This window comes from Theobroma cacao, chromosome 1 (assembly GCF_053813885.1).
Source record: "Theobroma cacao isolate CCN51 chromosome 1, ASM5381388v1, whole genome shotgun sequence".
Taxonomy (NCBI): domain Eukaryota; kingdom Viridiplantae; phylum Streptophyta; class Magnoliopsida; order Malvales; family Malvaceae; genus Theobroma; species Theobroma cacao.
In genome coordinates, this window is record NC_142639.1 from 10541759 (window position 1) to 10562737 (window position 20979).

The 20979-nt window shown below is 32.8% G+C and overlaps 1 non-coding gene across 1 annotated transcript; it reads right to left on the minus strand.

Annotated features, from left to right (window-relative positions):
* Positions 1-19567: 19567 nt before the first annotated feature.
* Positions 19568-19674, minus strand: LOC148764522 (small nucleolar RNA R71). The gene has a single exon (XR_016024400.1). It is a non-coding gene; the product is annotated as a small nucleolar RNA R71 (small nucleolar RNA).
* Between the last annotated feature and the right edge of the window lie 1305 nt (positions 19675-20979).

The window sequence follows — 20979 nt, forward strand, 5'->3', positions numbered from 1 at the left end:
TATTTTCATTTGATAATACCATTACACCCTGTATAGTTTCACCCGATCGTTGCATTTGTTGGACAAAAATAACTAATTGGTTCGATACACATCCTGATCGAAATTGTGCAGCCAACTATTCTATGAATGTCATGTGTCTACCGAGCTACACAAACTCTTGTGCATACGTTAATTGCCATTGTTGTGGGTTACGGACCGAATGCTGCGGTATATGTGAAGCATTGTAAATCTCATTTTGATTGAGCTGATTGTCATGTTGTTCAGCTTCTCCATGTGACATAACATTTGTTTGGCATCCCTTAATGCTGACATACATAGCTAGAACATTCTTCTATTCTAGCAGAATTAATGTAACATCCTCATCGTCCTTGATAGTTGGCCGTGATAGCTCTCCGGGTGTACTAATCAATGCATGTAACTCAATCTCATCAATTTCTGAGTTTACCCCAACAATATTTTCAACTAGCTTCATCAAGCCCACAAACGACAAATCACTCCTAAACCCCTGCATTCGTTGTTGGTCCTAAGTAAATGTATTAGAGGGGGAGTGAATAACACTTTTGGCTCTTACTAATATTGGCTCTAAATTGAGGGCAAGTTTAAGATCAATAATGATTGATTTAATGCAAAATGAGGGAATGGTTTAAAAAAGAATGAAAAAGAAAATTAAAATCAGAGTAGACAATACTCAACAATTTATAGTGGTTCGGTCAAAAACCTACATCCACTATCTTGATTGTTCAACCAAGGATTTTTCAAATTAAATCACTAAAAATGGTAGAATTCCCAAGCTCCCACCAAGCTTTTACAATGACTTTTCGCAGGTTCAACCACAACCTTAACAATGGTTTTTTTCGGGATTAGCCAAAACCCAAAATGGCTTTTCAAAGGCTCAACCGCAACCTTTAACAATGGTTTTTCATGGGATCAACCAAAACCTAAACTAACTTTTACTAGGATGAGTTAGAACTTATACAACCAATGAAGCAACAAAAGCTTGAATAAATCCCTTAGAGTGACTCGCTCACTTTAAGCATACAAAGAGAAAAAAAAATAAAGAAGTACTTATGATCACTTACTTGATCTAAATGGTACAAAGTGAAGTGTTTATCTTAAATGCAAAGATAAGAGTGAAGTGCATAAGAATGTAGAAAGTTTTTGCTAATTTTTGAGCTTTTTTTTTTTTTTTTATCTAGGAAGCCTTAGATGTGTTTCTTAGCTGTTGGGGGTGTCTTTTATACTTGAAAAATCAACTTTGATGGATGTTTGATAGATTCTGATAATTGAAAATAGTTTGAAGTTGGTTCTAGCCGTTAATCTGTTTTCTAACTTCAAATTCAAATTTTCAGATAGAAAGTTCTTAATCGACTAACATCTTAATCGATTAAGTTGGTTCTGTCTTCTGATCACAATTTCAGGCAATAAGCTCTTAGTTGACTACTGATTTCTCTTAGTCGACTAAGTTAATTCTGTTTCTGAACTCAGCTTCTGGTAGTAGGCACTTAATCGACTAACAATATCTCTTAGTCGATTAAGTCATCTTTGTTTCTGAACTGTCCTTCTTCGTTTTTGGGTTTTGATATTTCTTTTTTAGTGATTAATTTATTGTTAGAATACATTTTTCATCCTGCACACTTAAGTAGCATAGTTAGACATAAATGAACGAGAATGTTTTATTATCATAAAAAACTAATAGAGCCAACAATTTTTCCCTTTTTGATGATGACAAAATATTCCTTGATTAACAAAACAATGTCTATTAGTTTCATTTTATTTTGCACAAAATGAGGATTTTCTCCCCCTGAGTGAGTGCTCACCCTTAGAGTATGCATGATTTTATTATTCACTTTAGTAGGTTTTTATTACTTAAAAAATAAATGACAGATATATATCAATGTTGTAATTAACTATTTGTCATATTATTTTCAGACCTTATTCTTTCAAAAACTAAATGCCATAAACCATCCAACAAAAATATCAACATTTATACTCATTCTCAACTAGATTCCATTCACAATAACATAACAAAAATCAGTTATTAGCATAACAGCCTAATATCAGTACCTAATCTTTAAACAACAGCAATCAAAATAACATAAATATCATGAGCAAATTTAAATGTTTAACCATCAGCTTACAATTTTCAACACAATAACATAAACAGCAAAGTCAAATTCAATTGTTCAATTATTAGCAAAACAAAAATAACTTAATTCCTAAATTACCCTTAGATCATTCCTACCTTTTATCTCCCCTAATTTTCCTATTTCACTTAAGCTTTCTATTACTCCTTTTTTTTTTGTCATTATCAAAAAGTGAACATCAATGAGCTAATGAAGATTCTGAGGGAGTTGATTCATCTGTTCCATAGTGAACAGCAAGGGGTTTTGGAGAGGATATAGAGGAAGCTCTTTGGGATAAGGATTTAACAAGGGATGTGTCTGAGATTTGTATTAGATCTTGAGTGGAAGTTTTGACAGCAGGCTTGGTTTTGTCAGCTAGCCTTGAGGATTTTCTTCTTCTGATGGTTTTTGTCTTGGTGGCCATGATTTTTCTGTCTTTTCCAATCGGTTGGGATTTGGCTTTGGTGGATGCAGCTGCTTACTCTTGTTCTTTATCAGCAGGTTCACTTTTTTTGGTAGTGTGAACCGATTTAGAGGACTTCCTTGCCGATGCTGATGTTTGAGCTTTAGCTTTTGCTGATTCTTTCTCTACTTACTCTTCTCTAACCATTTGATGAAAAACATCCATGATTGATACTTCCTCAAAGTTAGGTGGAGAAGGTTGTTCTGGATGAGGTTCCTCAGATAGAGGGTTGTCATCAAAAGATCCAAGTTTTTAGTGCCTTCATTTGATTCTTCTTCATTTTAGGGCTTAGGAGAGGGAGATTTCCTTGGTTGATCAAATTAACCTTTAGCTTGAAAAACAGGATCTTTAGTAGCTTGTTTAGCTTGTGCTGGACTTGCAGTTGCAAGGGTGTCTTCAGCTGCAGAGCCAGTAACAGATTTTTCTTTTTCCTTTATCACACTTTCCAATTTTTTCAATTTATCTTCAATTTGTTGCATCTCTGCTAACTGATCAGTGAGTTTTCCATCGATCCTCATTAGCAAGTTCAAAATCATGTCATTAGAGATTTAGGAGGGGGCTGTCTCTTCTGAGCAGGGATTGCAGAGGCCTTGGGGGTTTTAACAAATTTTGCACCTTCAAGTTTGTACCCCATATTTGGTAGACTTCCCAAGTAAATTGCCTGGTCCCTGCTCTTTACTAGATCATTCTTATACCTTGAGCTCCATATCCCTTTTTCCTTACCAGTGAGATGATTATATTTTCGTAAGGTAGATTTACTTTATCAATCTGACAGGCTCCTCTCATCCTTTCAATCATGAATAGGCCTAAGTTGAGTGGAGCAACATTAAAGGCATGCTCCATTAGCCACATGTCCTGAAGACCTACATAGCTAAAACTACCACTTCTCCCATGAATATTTACAACAATAAAGTAATGTAGGATTCTAATGTGAGGGCTTTTGATAAGATTGGCATAACTCTTGGAGGAATATCTTTCTTTTTTCCTATGATTATCTCCCACAAAGATGAGGGATCATAGTTCTCAAGAATTTCATAATCACCCTTTTCACATTCAATCTGCAGCAAACTTCCTAAATCTGCAGCAGTCACCATAAACTCTTTTCCATTTAAGAAGACATTCAGACCATCATTACTAAAATCCTCAAGTTCCTTAAGTTCACTCTCATCTAATGCTAGGCTTGCATAAAATTCCTTTACAAGACTAGCACTATAGGTTCTGTTTTTAAAAGTGCTAAATTTCTTCAATTTCATTTCTTAAAAATAATTTGATAAACCTACTTGAATTTTAGAGGCTTCATCAAAGCTCTCCCAGTCGATAAATTTACCACATGTAATAGGAGCATTCTCTATCTTTTTAAACCTATCCTCATGAAATTTGTTTCTAAACTTTAAGGATGGAAGATTACCTTTCTTGGAGAGTTTTCCTTTTTCTTTCTTTTTCTCTGTTTTTTGTTCCTTTTCTTTATGCTTTTTCCCAATTTTCACAACTGCAGAAGCAGACTTAACTTTCTTTTTCTTTTTCTGAATTTCTTCTAATAAACTCTCTTTTATTGGTTGTTTACCCTTTTTCTTTTCCAAGATGTCTTTAGGCAAAGAGGATTTTGCCATTTGGTTTTGAGTAGTTTCTGGCTTAGGGTTTCGTAGGTTTGGGAAGGAGGAATTTCAGTTTTAAGAGGGTAGATTTCAGATGAGAGAAACTGAAGAGAGAATGAGTTAAAAGAGATTAAATTTTCTCAAAAACTGCCAGTCTCCCCCTCTTTAAATATGGTTGGTACCCTTTTTTTAAAATTCAAAAATTTACCTTTCATTTTAATTTTTCAATTAAGCGGTTTTTCTTTTCTTTTTCTTCACCCGAAAGCCTATCTCTATTTCCTTTTATTATTTTATTCATTCTATCTTAGTTCCCTAACTAACTAAGTCTTATCTCTTTCTGACTGAGTCTTATTATTTAAAGAGATAGAATACTCTTAGTTGATTAAGCGATTCTCTTAATCAATTAAGTACTTCTGTCTTGTGAATAGAAAGCTCATAAATTTTCTTACAGCTCCTGCACATTAACCATCCTTAAATTTCTCCTAATTTCACAAAATATTTCCTCATTTAGGGGCTTAGTGAATATATCAGCTAATTGTTGTAATGTGTTAATGAATTCAATCTTAATGACTCATTTCATCACATGGTCTTTAATAAAGTGATGCCTAATTTCAATATGTTTGGTCCAAAATGCTGGACAGGATTTTTTGAGATGTTGACGACACTTGTATTATCACAAAAATTGGTACATTATGCAAGATTATTCCAAAGTCTTTTAATTGTAGTTTAATCCACAAAATCTGAGCACAGCAACTATCTAAAGAAATATATTCAGCTTCAGTTATGGAGAGTGCAATAGAATTCTATTTCTTACTTGACCAAGACACAAGCGTACTTCCTAGAAACTGACAAGTTCCATTAGTACTCTTTTTTTCCGTTTTACTTCCAGCAAAGTCTGCATCTGAATATCCAATAAAACTAAAGGATGATTCTCTGGGATACCATATTCCTAAAGTTTGTGTATCTAAGAGGTATCTAAAGATTCTTTTAACAGCAGTCAAGTGTGATTCTTTAGGTTGTGATTGAAATTGTGCACACAAGCATACATTGAATTAAATGTCAAGCCTGCTAGCTGTTAAATAAAGTAGTGATCTAATCATACCTCTATAGAGCTTTTGATCAACACTTTTCCTTTTTCATCAACATCAAGTTTTGTGGATGAACTCATTGGTGTGCTAGTTGATTTCAGCTTCAGCATGTCTTGAATGTATATTTCTTGGTTTAAAAAGATGCCATCCTTGCATTGCTTGATTTGAAGGCCAAGAAAGAATTTTAATTCGCCCATCATGCTCATTTCAAATTCACCCTACATTTTCTTAGCAAAGTTCTTACACAAGTCCTCATTAGTAGCACCAAACACAATATCATTCACATAAATTTGAACAATAATTAAATCATTCATGCATTTCTTAATAAATAATGTTGTGTCAATGCTTCCTTTACTATATCCTTTCTCAACTAAAAGCCTAGAGAGTCTTTCATACCAAGCTCTTAGAGCTTGTTTTAGTCCATAAAAGGCTTTATGAAGTTTAAACACATAATTTGGTTTTTCAAAGTCCTTAAATCCGGGGGGTTGTTCAACATAGACTTCTTTTTGAATGAAGCCATTTAAAAATGCACTTTTTACATCCATTTGGAATAATTTGAAGTTCATGAAACATGCAAATGTAAGCAACAATCTAATGGCTTTTATCCTAGCAACTGGAGCAAATGTTTCATCATAGTCAATGCCTTTCTCTTGATTATACCCTTGAGCCACTAGCCTAGCTTTATTCCTAATAACATTTCCTTGCTCATCTACCTTATTTTTAAACACCCATTTTGTGCCTACAATGGGATGATTTAATGGCCTAGAAACTAGTGTTCATACTTGGTTTCTCTCAAATTGATCAAGCTTTTCTTGCATGGCCAAAATCTGCCTTTCTTCCTTTTCTGCCTCTTCAAAGCTTTTGGCTCAATTTGTGAGATGAAAGCTGTGAATTCACATGTTTCTTTAGTTCCTCTCCTAGTTTTGACTCCTTAAGAAATATCACCTATGATTTGCTTTTATGGATGATCTTTGATATACCTCCAGCTCTTTGAAAGATCATTGTGTTGATTTTCAGTCCTTTGCAAGGTTTCTAAGGGTGGAGGTTCTGTTTCTCTTCCTAAAAAATTTTCTTTACTATTTTTCTTGTCATTTAAGCTTATCTCTTCTATTTGTCTTTCAAGGTCATCCGTATCATCTTCATCAGCAGGAATTTCCTTTTGCAAGGCATTGGATTCATCAAAAACTACATGGATAGACTCCTCAACGGTTAAAGATCTTTTGTTAAAGACTCTATAAGTTTTTGAGTTTAACGCATATCCTAGAAATATAGCCTCATCACTCTTAGTATCAAATTTTCCTAGAGGATGTTTTCCATTGTTCAACACAAAGCATTTGCAGCCAAAGCTTCTAAGGTGAGAGATGTTTGGTTTTCTACCTTTGTATAGTTCATATGGGGTTTTTGATATCATGGCTCTTATTGAGACTCTATTAAGGATGTAAGTTGCTGTGTTGACAGCTTCTGCCCAAAAGTACTTTGGTAGATTGTTTTCACAAAGCATGGTTCGGGCCATTTCTTTCAAGGTTCGATTTTCCTTTCTACAACCCCATTTTGTTGAAGTGTTCTAGGTGTTGAGAAATTATGATCCAATCCCTTTTCATTACAAAAGTTTTCAAACTCATCTCCCTCAAATTCACCTCCATGATCACTTCTAATGCTAACTATGACAAGTCATTTTTCATTTTCAACCTTCTTATAATGATTGATAAAAGCAGGTAGAGCATCATTCTTATAAGCAAGAAAGTAGACCTAAGTATACCTAGAGTAGTCATCAACTATCACAAAGCCATATGATTTACCTCCTAGGCTAGTTGTGCTAATTGGTCAAACTAAATCAATGTGCAGTAGTTCAAAAGGTCTAGAGGTGGAGACAACCTTCTTGGTTTTGAAAGATGTTCTAATTTGTTTACCTAGTTGGCATGCATCACAAATTTGATCATTCTCAAATTTAAGCTTAGGCAATCTTATAACTAGATTTTTTCTTATCAATTTTGAAATGGTATGCATGTTCACATGTCCAAGTCTCCTATGCCATAACCAGCCATCATTTTCAATATTTTCCACAGGAAATGTTTCACAATTAATCTCAAGGTCTTCAAGAAATATAACATACATATTCTTAATTCTTTTGCCTATGAATGAAACTTTGTTAGCACTTATGTCATCACTTCACATTTATTTGAGTCGTAGCATACCTTAAAACCTTTATCACACAATTGGCTGATACTTAATAAATTGTGTTTTAATCCTTTAACCAGCAACACATGACTAATTTGAGTTTGAGAGTTCTTACCAACCATTCCTATGCCGTGAATTCTACCTTTTGAATCATCACCAAAGGATACAGTACCTCTTTTTTTCTTGTCAAGCTGAGCAAACAGCATTTTGTTTCCAGTCATGTGCCTTGAGCAGCCACTGTCCATATACCAAGGTTGCTTATCCTTTAGTTGAGCTCTTGAACATGTGTCTTTTAGGTTCAGCTCAACCTGCAAAATAAATTTTCAGTTTTTCTTAATAAGTACCCATACCTTGATGGGTCCTTGAAGGTTAGTTGCAATATAGAATCCTTTTGGAACCCAAATCTTTCTTGTTTTCTACATGCTTCTTTTTCTATAGCAGTCATAGGATAAATGATCAATTCTATCACAAATATAACATCTAGATGATACCTTATCAGAATTTTTCTTGAAGTATGTATTTCTTCTTGAAGTTTCTTTTCTCATATTCTTAAGAGCTGCATTTTCTTCAATTACTTTTTGTAAAGCTTCAGTTCTATTTTTCAATTCCAATTTTAGAATTTCATTATCTATTTTTGAATGTTCTAGTTCTGTTTGAAGAATGTTTCTTTGTTCAAATATAGAATTAAAGTCATGTCTAATCTTTTCTAAGTCTATCTCAAGAGATGCAGTCTTTTTCTTTAAAATCTTGTATTTTGAAGCAAGTTTTCAAATTCATCATAAAGACATTCATACTCTTCTTAAAGTTCATCAATAGAAATATCACAAAGAGTTGAAGATACCTTGAATTCATCATCCATTGCCATCAGACATAAATTTGCTCTTTCTTCAGCTTTTTCTTCTTCAACATCAAAACTTGAAATATCACCAAGTTGCAGCCACCATTGCCTTCTTCAATTTTTTGTTTTTCTTTGGCTTTTCTTCCTTCAACAAGAGGCATTCTGACTTGAAGTGTCCTGGCTTCTTGCATTCAAAGCATGTAAGCTCTTCCTTCTTGTTGGACTCGTTTTATTTTTGGTTCTCCATGAAGAGCTTTGATATCTTCTATACCTTATCTTAGTCAATCTATAGTTTCTTTGGCTCATAAGCTTTCTGAACCTTCTTGCAACCATAACTAGTTCCTCATTATCATCACAAGATAGACTATCTAATTCTTCTTCAAGGATGCTCGCTTTTAAGGCAATGCTTTTCTTTTTTTACTTTAACTTCTCTCTTGTCTTCTTTTTCCTCTTCCTTGAGTTTCAGCTCCTGAATGAGAAGAGACTCACGAATTTCATCAAGGGTTATGACATTTAAGTCCTTGGCTACACGAATGGCAGTCACCTTTGGCTTCTAATTTTTAAGCAAGCTTCTAAGAAGTCTTTTGACAATTGCATGTTCGGGAATTGGTTTGCTTAGTTGACTGAGTTTATTTGTGATGTTTGTGAACCTATCTAGCATGCTGGTGATATCTTCATCAAGTTCCATCTTAAACATCTCATAGCTGTGGGTTAAGAGAGCTATTTTGGACTCCTTGACTTGTGAAGTCCCTTCATGAATAATCCTAAGTTTGTCCCACATTTATTTAGCTGTAGTATAGCTTGACACTTTGTTGAATTTAGTGGGAGTTAAAGCACAATGCAATGTATTGATTGCCTTAAAATTTGTTTGGACTCTTTTGGTTTCAGCTTCGATCCATTCAGACCTTGGCTTAGGAATCATCTCGTTGGTCACTACGTTTAAGGTTGAGGGAATGAAGGGTCCATCACTAATGAGATCCCACATCTCATAGTCTATTGCCCTTATATATATTGATATCCTAGTACTCCAATAGGGGTAATTTGAGCTATCAAATAGAGGTGGTCTGTTTGTTGATTGTCCCTCAGCACCTACTGATTTTTGAAGAGCCATAAGGATCTCCCTAAGAATGTTAAGCCTTGACAAAGAGGGATAGACTCTGATACCACTTGTTGGTCTCAAGTAAATATGTTAGAGGGGGGTGAATAACACTTTTTGGCTCTATTAAAGTTGGCTTTAAATTGAGGGCAAGTTTAAGATCAATAATGACTGGTTTGATAGGAGTGAAGTGCAGTAAGAATGAAAAGAGTTTTTGCTAATTTTTGAGCTCTTTTTTTTTTTATCTTGGAAGCCTTAGATGTGTTTCTTAGCCGTTGGGGGTGTCTTTTATACTTAAAAAATAAACTCTGATGGATGTTTGATAGATTTTGATCGTTGAAAATAGTTTGGAGTTGGTTCTAGCCGTTAATCTGTCTTCTAGCTTTGAATTTAAATTTTTAGACAGAGAGCTCTTAGTCAACTAACATACGTCTTAGTCGATTAAGTTGGTTTTATCTTTTGATCTTAGTTTTAGGTAGTAAGCTCTTAGTTGACTAACGATTCCTCTTAGTCGATTAAGTTGGATTTGTTTCTGAACTCGGCTTCTAGCAGTAAGCACTTAGTCAACTAATAATATCTCTTAGTCGATTAAGTCATCTTTGTCTTTAAACTATCCATTTACATTTTTGAGTTTTGATATTTCCTTTTTAGTGATTAATTTATTGTTAGCATACATTTTCCATCTTGCACACTCAAGTAGCATAGTTAGACATAAATGAACGGGAATGTTTTATTATCATAAAAAACTAATAGAGCCAACATTCGTGACTTACCACCCTTGTAAATGCTATCCACACATTGACCACCGTGTCTTATCACGAGTTGCACAATTGGACCCTTATTGAAATTTTGAAAACAAAAAAAAATTGTCAATGATTTTACACATTACATGACATGCTGTGTTCTAGAATTTGTCAGTCATGTTGTTACACGTCATGCATATAACGTAAAATGTTGTTACATGCCATGCGTATCAAGTCAAATGTTGTTACACGCCATGCATATCAAGTAAAATGTTGTTACACGCCGTGCATATCAAGTCAAATGTTGTTACACGCCAACGTTGACATGCCAATTACTATAATTATTGTCTCCTTACACGAATTGGCTTAAAATACCCATGGCGTATGACACATCAATCGGTGTAATTACTGACTCGTTACATGAACTGCCCTAAAATAACCAATGTTGTGATATGATAAAATAACGCTAACACATGTTATAGATGCATGGCGTGTAACAACTTTGGGCGATGTTTCTAATCCATGTTCTAATTTACACAAAAAGTTTCAAAAATTTATGTGTTGCAGCAATAAACCCAATAACATACCTTGATGTCATCTCTGTTATAAGGTTTGTTTATCGATGACAATATGGCCAGATGCCGAGAGACAGACCACGGCCCGATGACGATGGTGCTCAACAGAGAGTTGCAGAGCTCATACAATTTAGAGAGTTGAGAGAGCTGATGATGATGGTGCTTAACAGAGAGTTGACAGAGTTGATACAGTTCAGAGAGTTGAGAGAGAAAGATGAGCGAGCTCAAATAATTGAGCATTTATTTCTATTTTCTCTTTGACAGGAAAGAGATATTGGAAGCTTAATTTGCCATGATGTTTTTAAGGGCATTTTGGTCTACTCATGCTTCTTTTTGGCTAGAAACAGATAACTTTATATGGGTGATTATTTTAAAATCATCTTATGAGGATGCCTATTTCTCACAATTTTCTCTTGTTTTTATTACCATTTTTATTTTATAAATTTTTTGTAATTGAGAACTAAAGCAAGTCCATTAGTTTAGTTACAAAAAGTGGTGTATGTAAACAAAAGTTAGCATAAGGTTTTGGTAAAGCTCTACAAAAGATGCACTGTTTTGCATTTTTTTAAGATAGTGTGTTAATTTTCTGTCAGTACTCTAAACATATATAAAAGATACAGTGAGAGTGTGTAATAAAACATGAAACTTTGTGACTACACAATTATTTAAAACTAATAGTAACTGATATTGTTCTTGGAACCATAGAACTTTAGATCAAGTATATTGGGCATTTTGCTTGGAATAATAGCTCTACAAATCAAGGATAATTAATTAAGCAGTGGATTGTAACAACTAAGATCAAGGATGTCAACTATTATAGTTAGAAATGTAGCCCTACAAATCAAGGATATAATTAAGTAGTATTAAGGATTTTTTAATTGTTTCTTCATTTCTTAGGCTTTGGGCTTAAACCGATTGGGTCAACAGGAAAACCAAATCTAGGTTGAGCCTAATGGGCCGGAAGCTTCAGCAGGCTATTCCTTTTGCTTTTTCTTTCCTTTTTTTCCCCTTTTCCTAGCCAAAACACATCGTTTCAATTGAGTATAAAAACTTAAACTTCGCATTGTTTTTTTTTGTCTGTCTGTTAGACACTTTTTGTTTTTTACTCTGTTCTCTTTAAATTAACCTTTTCCACTTCGATCGTTCTTTCTTTTTCTTGTCTTCTTTTTATTCCCTTTGACTAATTTTTCTTTTGTTTCTTTCTCATTTGATAGCCATTTCTCTCCTTCTTGCTTTAACCTCTAATGTCTTTTTATCCTTAAAACCCATAAAGTCTATCAAAATCAACTGAGTCCCATTTTCTTCATTTTTGGTTTTTACGCTTTTGGTTTCTTTTCATTCTTTTTGTGTTTGAATTTTTTGTAGGTTTTTTTCAACTGATTTTTGTTATTGGTGATTTGTAATTTCTATTTGGATTGCATGTTTGTGGCTTGATAATGCTAGTTGATTTTTGTGTCGATAACTCTGAGTACAAAGAGGCTTCTTCTTACAATTTAGTACCTTTTTTTTGTTACTCTAAAGGTGATCAAAAAGTTCCCAATAAGTTTTATATAAAAAAATCTAGATAGTAAAATACCTAAAAAACCCATATTCAAGTATGGAAAATAACTTTAATAGACATGACTAAACTTGGAAACAACTTTGGATCTTTCTTTTATATATGCTAGAAGTTGCCTCGCTCCTTGCACTCCGGTGAAATAAAATATTATGTATTTGATTAAAGGAATAAATTTTTGGGTTAGATTTGTTGATAATGAAGCAAGTATTTGCATAAATATTTATAAAAAAGTTATAATGTAGAAGGTAAAATGCACGGCAATTCCGTGGTGGTTTATAATTATGTATATTCATCCCCACCAAGCTAACAAAAAGTTTATGCTTATGATTAAAAATAGCATAATTCTTTGTCAAAGTTGCACAAATGATCTGCTATTATATTTGTTTGTGAGGCCTACTTTTCGAGAGCTCTTCTGTAGCACACCTTCTGATGTCATGTGCTATGATTAATTTAGACTTCGTAATGCATTTGGTGTCAGAAAAAGTATGTAGAGTTGTTAAACAGCTTTGGCAATGTTGTGCAAGCATTTTAATGCTATACAAAAATCATGATTGAAGTGTTCAACGGATCAAGTTGGCTTGATGCAAAAAATATAAGGTAGTGTATTATACATTTGTGAATGAAATTCCATAGTTTGTTAATGTTAACAGGTGGACAAAAAGTTTATTGTCAAGTTGTCTTTGTCTTAATGGATTGGTTTGGAGGATGCAGTGCACTTAAAAGAAAGAATTACAATATTGCATGTGAGAAGTTGTCAAACCTTGTTCTATAAAATAATTACTACGTCATTTACATGCTTAATAGAATGGTTACATATTTAGGAAGTTTGAGAAATCGTTAAAAGACGATATTGCCCCTAATGGTACCATTAAGTCGATTAAGCCTCGAACTAGTTCAAATAGGAATTTTAAGGTGAAATTAAGAGTTTCATAGTTCATGGATGACTCAAAATGGTAATTCGGAGTTCGAGGATCAATTTGGAGTCAAACCGAAATTTTTACTATTCAAGGGCAAAATGGTCATTTGCCACTTGGGGACAAAATGGGAATTTCTAGAAAAGATTTTTTTGGCCCAATTGACTTATTGGAGTATGATTTGAAGTTTAGAAGTGAAAAATTTTAATTTCGATATAATTTGGAGTATAAGGGTGAAATGGTAATTTTACCACCCTAGGGGCAAATCGGTAAATTTTCACCTCGACACTTGTCAAGACAAGGGGATTTTATTCATCATGGAAATGGATAAACATGAGAAATATGTGGCGGAAAATTAAAGAATTAAAAGTTAAATATTTAAAATTTGAACCAATAAGGAAATGCCATGTGTCATGTTTTTATTATTTTATTATTTCTTTTTAAAAAGGTAAAAAATCAGCCTATTTCTCCCATAGTGATCAGCCAAACCAGAAGAGAAGAGAAACCAAGGAAAAACAAACCCTAGGTGCGACAAATCAAAGAGAAAGTGTTGGAATTCAAGGATTTGATCAAGCAAAGGTAAAATTTCTTTGATTTTGCTAGTGATTTACCTTACCCATGCATTTTCCCTTAATTTTCATGGTTAAATTACATGTTTTCATGATGAATTCATGGCTGGTCAAAATGGGTATGGAGAGAGAATGATCTTGGATTGGTTTGATTTTTAGGTATGTTAGTGTTTTTAGGTGATTAATGATGTGTAGCATGAAAACAAGTGAAGAAAACCACCAAAGGTTTGGTGCCCATCAATAGCCGAATTCTCTAAGTGAATAAAGAGGAAGAATGGGATGTTATTCTAGGTGATTTGATTAAGAAATAATAGTTTTTGGTGTAGGAATCAATGAATTATGAAGAGAAAATTAAGTAGGAAAAATCACAGAGTTAGTGTACCATTGTTGGTCGAAAGTTCTAAGAAGAAAAGTGAAGATAAATTTTGCCTAATTGTGTGTTAATTAGTTGTGCTTGGTGAATTGAGGGATTGGAAAAGAAATGGAGCAAGTTGGAGTGAAATTGGACGCATTGGCCAATTTATTGGATGAAAAATCGACTTAGGTCAATACCGGGTCTAGATGGCTACTTGTGCATTTTTCATTTCATATCATGCATATATCGAGCCTGAAATAGCTTATGACTGTTAGACACAATTTAATTGAAATATGTGCCATGGATTATGGCTAGGTGGTGAGCCATTAGATACGGGTAAAGGACTGTACCCACAGACTAAAAATAGGAGTATATCGACTCCTAGAATAGTGAGTAAACTTGCTATCATCTTAATTATCTAGAGTAGATTTATTTAAATGTGTGATTTTATGAAAAAATGGTTTAATTGGAAAATTATTGTGTTTTATGGGAAAATGAGATTTTATAAAATTTTTGCAATTTAATAATGATTTCAAAAATAGAGTAATTGGAGACCTATACTATGATTGTGTTGTTTATCTATGATTTTACATTAAATGGCTTATGATAAATGTGGGTATGACTGGTTATTTTTATGATTTCAAGAATATGTGAGCTGCTTTGATTTGCCTTGAATGTGTTAAGTGAACGATGTCATACTATTGTGATTTTATTAGTTGGTGGATTATAAAGTGGGCACTGCAGTGACGGAGGTTCCGTGGGCTAGCCTAATTAGAGGGGCACGGTTCCCAATTATTGAGCTTACCTCGATTGGAGAGGCGCGTAGGATAACTCCCGAGGTAGGATTTGAGTGCACCTCACGTTCGGGCCACCACGTGAGAGTCAGACTCAGCGAACGTCAAGGAACGGTTGTGTTGTCAGAGGTGAAATGTGTTTGTGTGTGTGACAATAAACAGCCTTGGCGGTCTCGGTAAGATGCCTCCGCGAGGTATCCCCGAGAATGGATTTTTTGCAAGGGCCAAGTTTTGAAAAGTGCATAAGCCATGTTGAGTAATTGAATGAAATCCAATTATTTATATGGGTTGGGATGAATTATTTTAATTGTCTCTTATTACTTGGCTTTAGATTATTTTGATGATGTCTGTCTACTCACTGAGATTATGTAATCATAATCTCACCCCTCTTCCTATCCATTTTTCAGGCTCAGGACAATTTGTTGATAGTTGATTAAGACGAGAATTAATCTCGGAGTTGCATCCTAGAAAGTAAGGGTTCATATCCCTACATCTTCTTAGTCAGTTGGGGGCCCACGTGTCACTGTAAAAGTAATTTTATTCTTTAGTTATTTGATTTAAAGTATGTATGAATATATTTAGCTTTTACACCATGTTTTTGGCGAGTTTCAGTATTTTCGAAAAAAAATGACGAAAAATGCCCTTATGAGCCAGAAAGTAATATTTTATTGTTTTGATTTGGAAATGACTTATGATTTTTTTGAAATGTGAGATTTAATAACTGTCGCTCACTGGGGAGATGCGAAAGCTGATGCTAAGCCTTGTGGGGTTTCGATCGGCATTCGAGGTAATGAGTGCCTATCGGGACATCGCGGCGATTATTACGGGCTCGATGGGAGTTTCGGGTCGTGACAGAAGTGCTAAAATAAAATAAAAATCTAGATTCGCTAGATAGTTAATCATTAAAGGCATGAAGTACATGATGGGTATAATATTAGGTAAAAAAATACCAAAAGAAAAAAACAAATGCTAGGACAAAATTGAATGGAATTAAAAAATTAGATAGCTATACATAAATGTAAGTATTTGAGGTCATAAAATGATTTGTCTTTTAGTTGGGTAGAAAAGATTCATTAGAGAAAAGATATATGACTGTAATTTGCATGTCTAAAATTAAGATTGTTGGTGCGTGTAAGTGTTATTTGTGATGCTAGGAAAGATGAGCAATCATTATCTTCATTTACAGTGTCGTGAGAGATCAGAACTACAATTCATCAACTAAAAAATATGTTAAAAAGGATAAAATCTCCAATATAATAGAGTTTTGGAATTTCTAAAAGGATATAAAGTTGAGGAATTGGTGCAATTTGAGATGATACTTGAGTTGATAGAGGCCATTTATTTAAACTAGTCAATAAATCAATAAAAATCTTCATTATAAACATAATTTAAGTTAAGTAATCGAAAACTACAATAAACTGTTGGAATATAAATAAAAATGGTCATACAACTCTTTGTCAAATAATAAGCATCCATAAAACAGAACAAAGGACAAACCTAATAGGAAAAATATAGCAAAAAATTTTGAGAAGCTTTACACAGTCATTCTATAATTAGGGCAAAACATAGTCATAGCAAAATTCATATATTATAGTATTTGCAGAGCAGAACATAATTGTCTAGTGTAGAGAATGTTCTCAAAGTATTCACACACTCAAGTTAGATCATCAGGAAAAACTTAGTTGTACAATTTATGTCATCAAATTTGTTTAGCCAAAGGTTGCCAAGATATAGTTTTATAAATTGTATTCTTAAACCTGACACTTAACATAATATATCTCAAAGGTTAAAAGAATGATGCAGGTCAATAGCTGGCAATAAGAGTATTGGATTAGTGATAACTTTATGTTGAAGAGAACGAAGTCTATATTGAAGAGAAATTAGTAGATTTTATTTAATTATTTTAAATTAGTTATTTTAGGTGAGTCAATCTAATCATGGTCAGTTTTATGCTTAATTTCGTGTTAATGTGGTTAAGATAGGTTGTTATTGATTTATTTGTGCTTTTGTAGGTGTTTGAAAAAAGAATTTTTGTAAAAGAAGGAGAGCAATTTTGAGGTGTAGACTTTCAATGCATATGTTTCGGTATTTTGGCCATAACTCTCTTTACAGAGATCCAAATGAAGCGATTTTTAGACCATTGGAAATATAAGAGAAAAATCTACAACTTTAATGTTACACTTTGCCTAGTTCATCCTAGAAGATGGTTAAAAATCTTGTCAAAGTTGATGTACTATAGCAGTCCTAGAGCAATTATGATTTCTGTTAATTAATTGGGCAACACATAGTCTGGTGAGGAAATCCCAACTGAAATTGATTTCTTTCTTCACCCAACTTGGCTTAACTTCAAAACCTATAAAAACAACCTTTTAGAGGACTTGAAGAGAATGAAGAAAACACCAGATTAATAGTTGAGAGTCAAGCTACAGAGTTATTAAAAGAATTTGAAGAATTCAAGGAGATTTGAAGATCAAGAATACATTCTTTGGTTTTTTCTATCTTTTTGTTATTCTTTTATTCCCTTGATTTTAATGTGTAAATTTTATTCAATGATGATGTATGACTTGATGGGGAACTAAATTTTTTATCTAAGATTATGATTGAACTCAACATATAGTCTGAATTATTTATCTCTCTTTTACTTATGTTTGATAGATTTAAGTTATTTATTTTATTCTGTTCTTAATACTGCTAATTGCCTGATCACCAATTAGATTGAATTGGAAATGTAGGTTAAACTTTGATGGAGGAGATTTAGGTAGACCTTGAATAGAATACCGTATGATCGAATACACTTAGTTGATTAGGTGGATTGATTTGCATATAGGGTAGACATACACTTATAAGCCAAAATTAGAGCACAAACTTAGAGAATCTTTCTTCAATTTAATTTGCATAGACATATAGTAAATTAATTAGGAGAGGTATTTTTATGAGAAACTCGACAGAGACTTGTAAATAATTTAGGACTTTAGATTAGCAACTTAATCCACTAAACTGAGTTAAGAGAGAGAGAGACAATAATTAGATGAAGACCATTCTTAACTACAGCTAGAGCAATTAGTGGTGTGCAGAATGACAAAATAACTTTCAGAGTTGGAGAGGAGAAAGTGGAGTTTAATTTGATAATGAAGATTAACAGAAGATTATCTTCATTAAAGAGAACGAAGAAAACATCAGATTAACAGTTGAGAGTCAAGGTACAAAGTTATTGAAGGAATTTGAAGAATTCAAGGAGATTTGGAGATCAAGAATACATTCCTTGGTTTTTTCTATCTTTTGTTATTCTTTTATTCCCTTGGTTTTAATGTGTAAATTTTATTCAATGATGATGTATGACTTGATGGGGAACTAAATTTTTTATCTAAGATTATGATTGAACTCAATATATAGTCTGAATTATTTATCTCTCTTTTACTTATGTTTGATGGATTTAAGTGTTTATTTTATTTTGTTCTTAATGCTTCTAATTGCCTTGCCACCAATTAGATTAAATTGGAAACCTAAGTTAAACATTGAGAAAGGAGATTTAGGTAGACCTTGAATAAAATAGCGTATGATCAAATACTCTTAGTTGATTAGGTAGATTGATTTGCATATAGGGTAGACATACACCTATAAGCCATACGTAGCAAAGATTAGAGCACAAACTTAATGAATCTTTCTTCAATTTAATTTGCATAGACATATAGTAAATTAATTGAGAAATGTATTTTTATAAGAAACTCGACAAAGACTTGTAAATAATTTAGGACTCTAGGTTAGCAATATGATCCATTAAACTAAGTTAACCGAGAAAGACAATAATCAAATAAAGGATTGAAGGATATCATAATCTTAGGTCTGGTAGTCATTCACATTTAATAAAGTAAATTAGCATAGATTGGTGTTAGTTTATTAATTTAATTTTTTTAAATTTTAACTGTTTAAATAAAATTAAGGTGTGTTAATTTTAGTAGTTAACAACAAGGATTAATTCAATTCTTTGTGGGATCGACACTCTACTCATATCTATATTAACTTTGCGATACGTACACTTGTGTGAGTAGAAAATTCAACAAGTTTTTGATGCCATTGTCGGGGAATTGATTTTTAATTCTTCCTTGTTAATATTAATACTAAGCATTCTTAATTTTAATCTAGACTTTTCTTTTCTTTAATATTTCAAGTACTTTTGGTCGTTGTATGCGAAGAGCCCAAAATTTGAAAATTGTTCATCTTGATCCAAAAATCGAGAAAACTTTTCATAGACTTCAGAGGAAAAATAAAAAAATTTTTTGCTCCAAGTAAAATAATGGCTGATCAACAACAGGAAGAGACCAAACCTTTAAGGGATTATGCAGTCCCACAACTACAAAATCTCCACTCTAGTATCCGAAGACCTCTTATTCAAGCCAACAATTTTGAAATTAAGCCATAAATCATTCAGATGATTCAGACTGTTGTTTAGTTTTTGGGTTTGCCTAATGATGATCCGAATGCTCATATTGTAAAATTTCTGAAAATCTGCGATACATTCAAAGCCAATGGCATTACTGATGATGCCATAAGATTGAGGCTTTTCCCTTTTTCATTGAAAGATAAAACAAATAGTTGGTTAAATTTGTTTTCTGCTGGTTCCATTAAGACTTGGGATGATTTGGCTAAAAAATCCTTAGCAACATTCTTCCCACCTGCAAAGATGTGGAATGATATTACTTCTTTCATGCAATTTGATTCTGAATCACTATATGAGGCTTGGGAGAGGTATAAGGATTTGATGAAAATATGTCCTCACCATGGATTACCTAAGTGGCTGCAAATTCAGACTTTTTATAATGGTTTGCTCAGACCTTTTAGAACTACTATTGATGCTGTCGCTGGAGGTACACTGATAATTCTATTTTATAGAATTATTTTAGTCTAATTTTGTTAGTAAATATTAGCTAAGTCCTCAATTTTTAATTATAATTTACTTAATTTTTAGTTGGTTTTATAATTAATTTATTTTTAAGTGAGTTATTTTAATTTAATTGTTATTTATTAATTTTTATATTTTTTGTAGGAATTAAAGGAATTGGTCTTAATTTTGGAAAGTAAGGTGTTGAAAGACCTAGAAGTCTGCTTGCATATGCTTCAGTGTTTTGACTATAACTTGAGATACAGTACTCTAAATAATATGATTCTTAAACCATTAGAAAGCTAGGAGATAGGGCTACAACTTTCATGAAGGTCACTTTGCCCAATTCTGCATTGAATATAGAGAAAATTGAATTGGAAAATAGCTGGATGTACTGTGTCAGGAATGGAAATTTTTGAAGACTGAGAATTGATTTTTTGGGCCTCTCATTACACTTTTAAGCCCATTTAAACCCTAGGTCAACTTAAGGAAGTATATGTTAAGTTATTAGTATAAATAGGTTATTTTAAGAACATTAGGGCAGACAACTTTTGAGAGATTCAAAAAGCTAGGAGTTGAGGCTGAAACTTGGAGATCAAGGCGGCAAATATTATTTTGTTTTCTTCCTTAGCTTTTATCTTTCTTGTTAATCTCAATGGTTGAATTTATTATAATGTTATTTATTTTTACAATTATGAGAAACTAATTTTCTTTTTCTAAGATTGCTATTGAACTCATATGTAATCTAAATTTTTAATCTCTTTCTTGCTTATTTTTAATGGGATTTGAATTGTTTATTCCAATTTGTTCTTAATGCTTTTTAATTGCCTGATCACCAATTAAATTGATTTTGAAATCTAAACAAATTTGGGAAAAGGAGTTTCGTGTAGACTAAAATTGGAATAACATATGATCATATTAATTGATTTGTGTATAGGATAGGGATATACCTATAGGCCATTTGTAGCCAGATTAGAACATGAACTTAATGAGTCTGTTTTAATTTCAATTCAAATAGGGATATAATGTTTTGGTTAAAATAGATATTTTTATAAGATGAGTCGTTAGACTCTTATAAATAATTTAGGACTTTAGATTAGCAATTCAACCCATTGAAATAAGTTAAGGAAGAGAGGTAAGATTTTGATGAAGTGTGAGGGATATTGTAATCCTAGGCTTGTTTGATTTGATATTTTCTTAAGTTATTATTA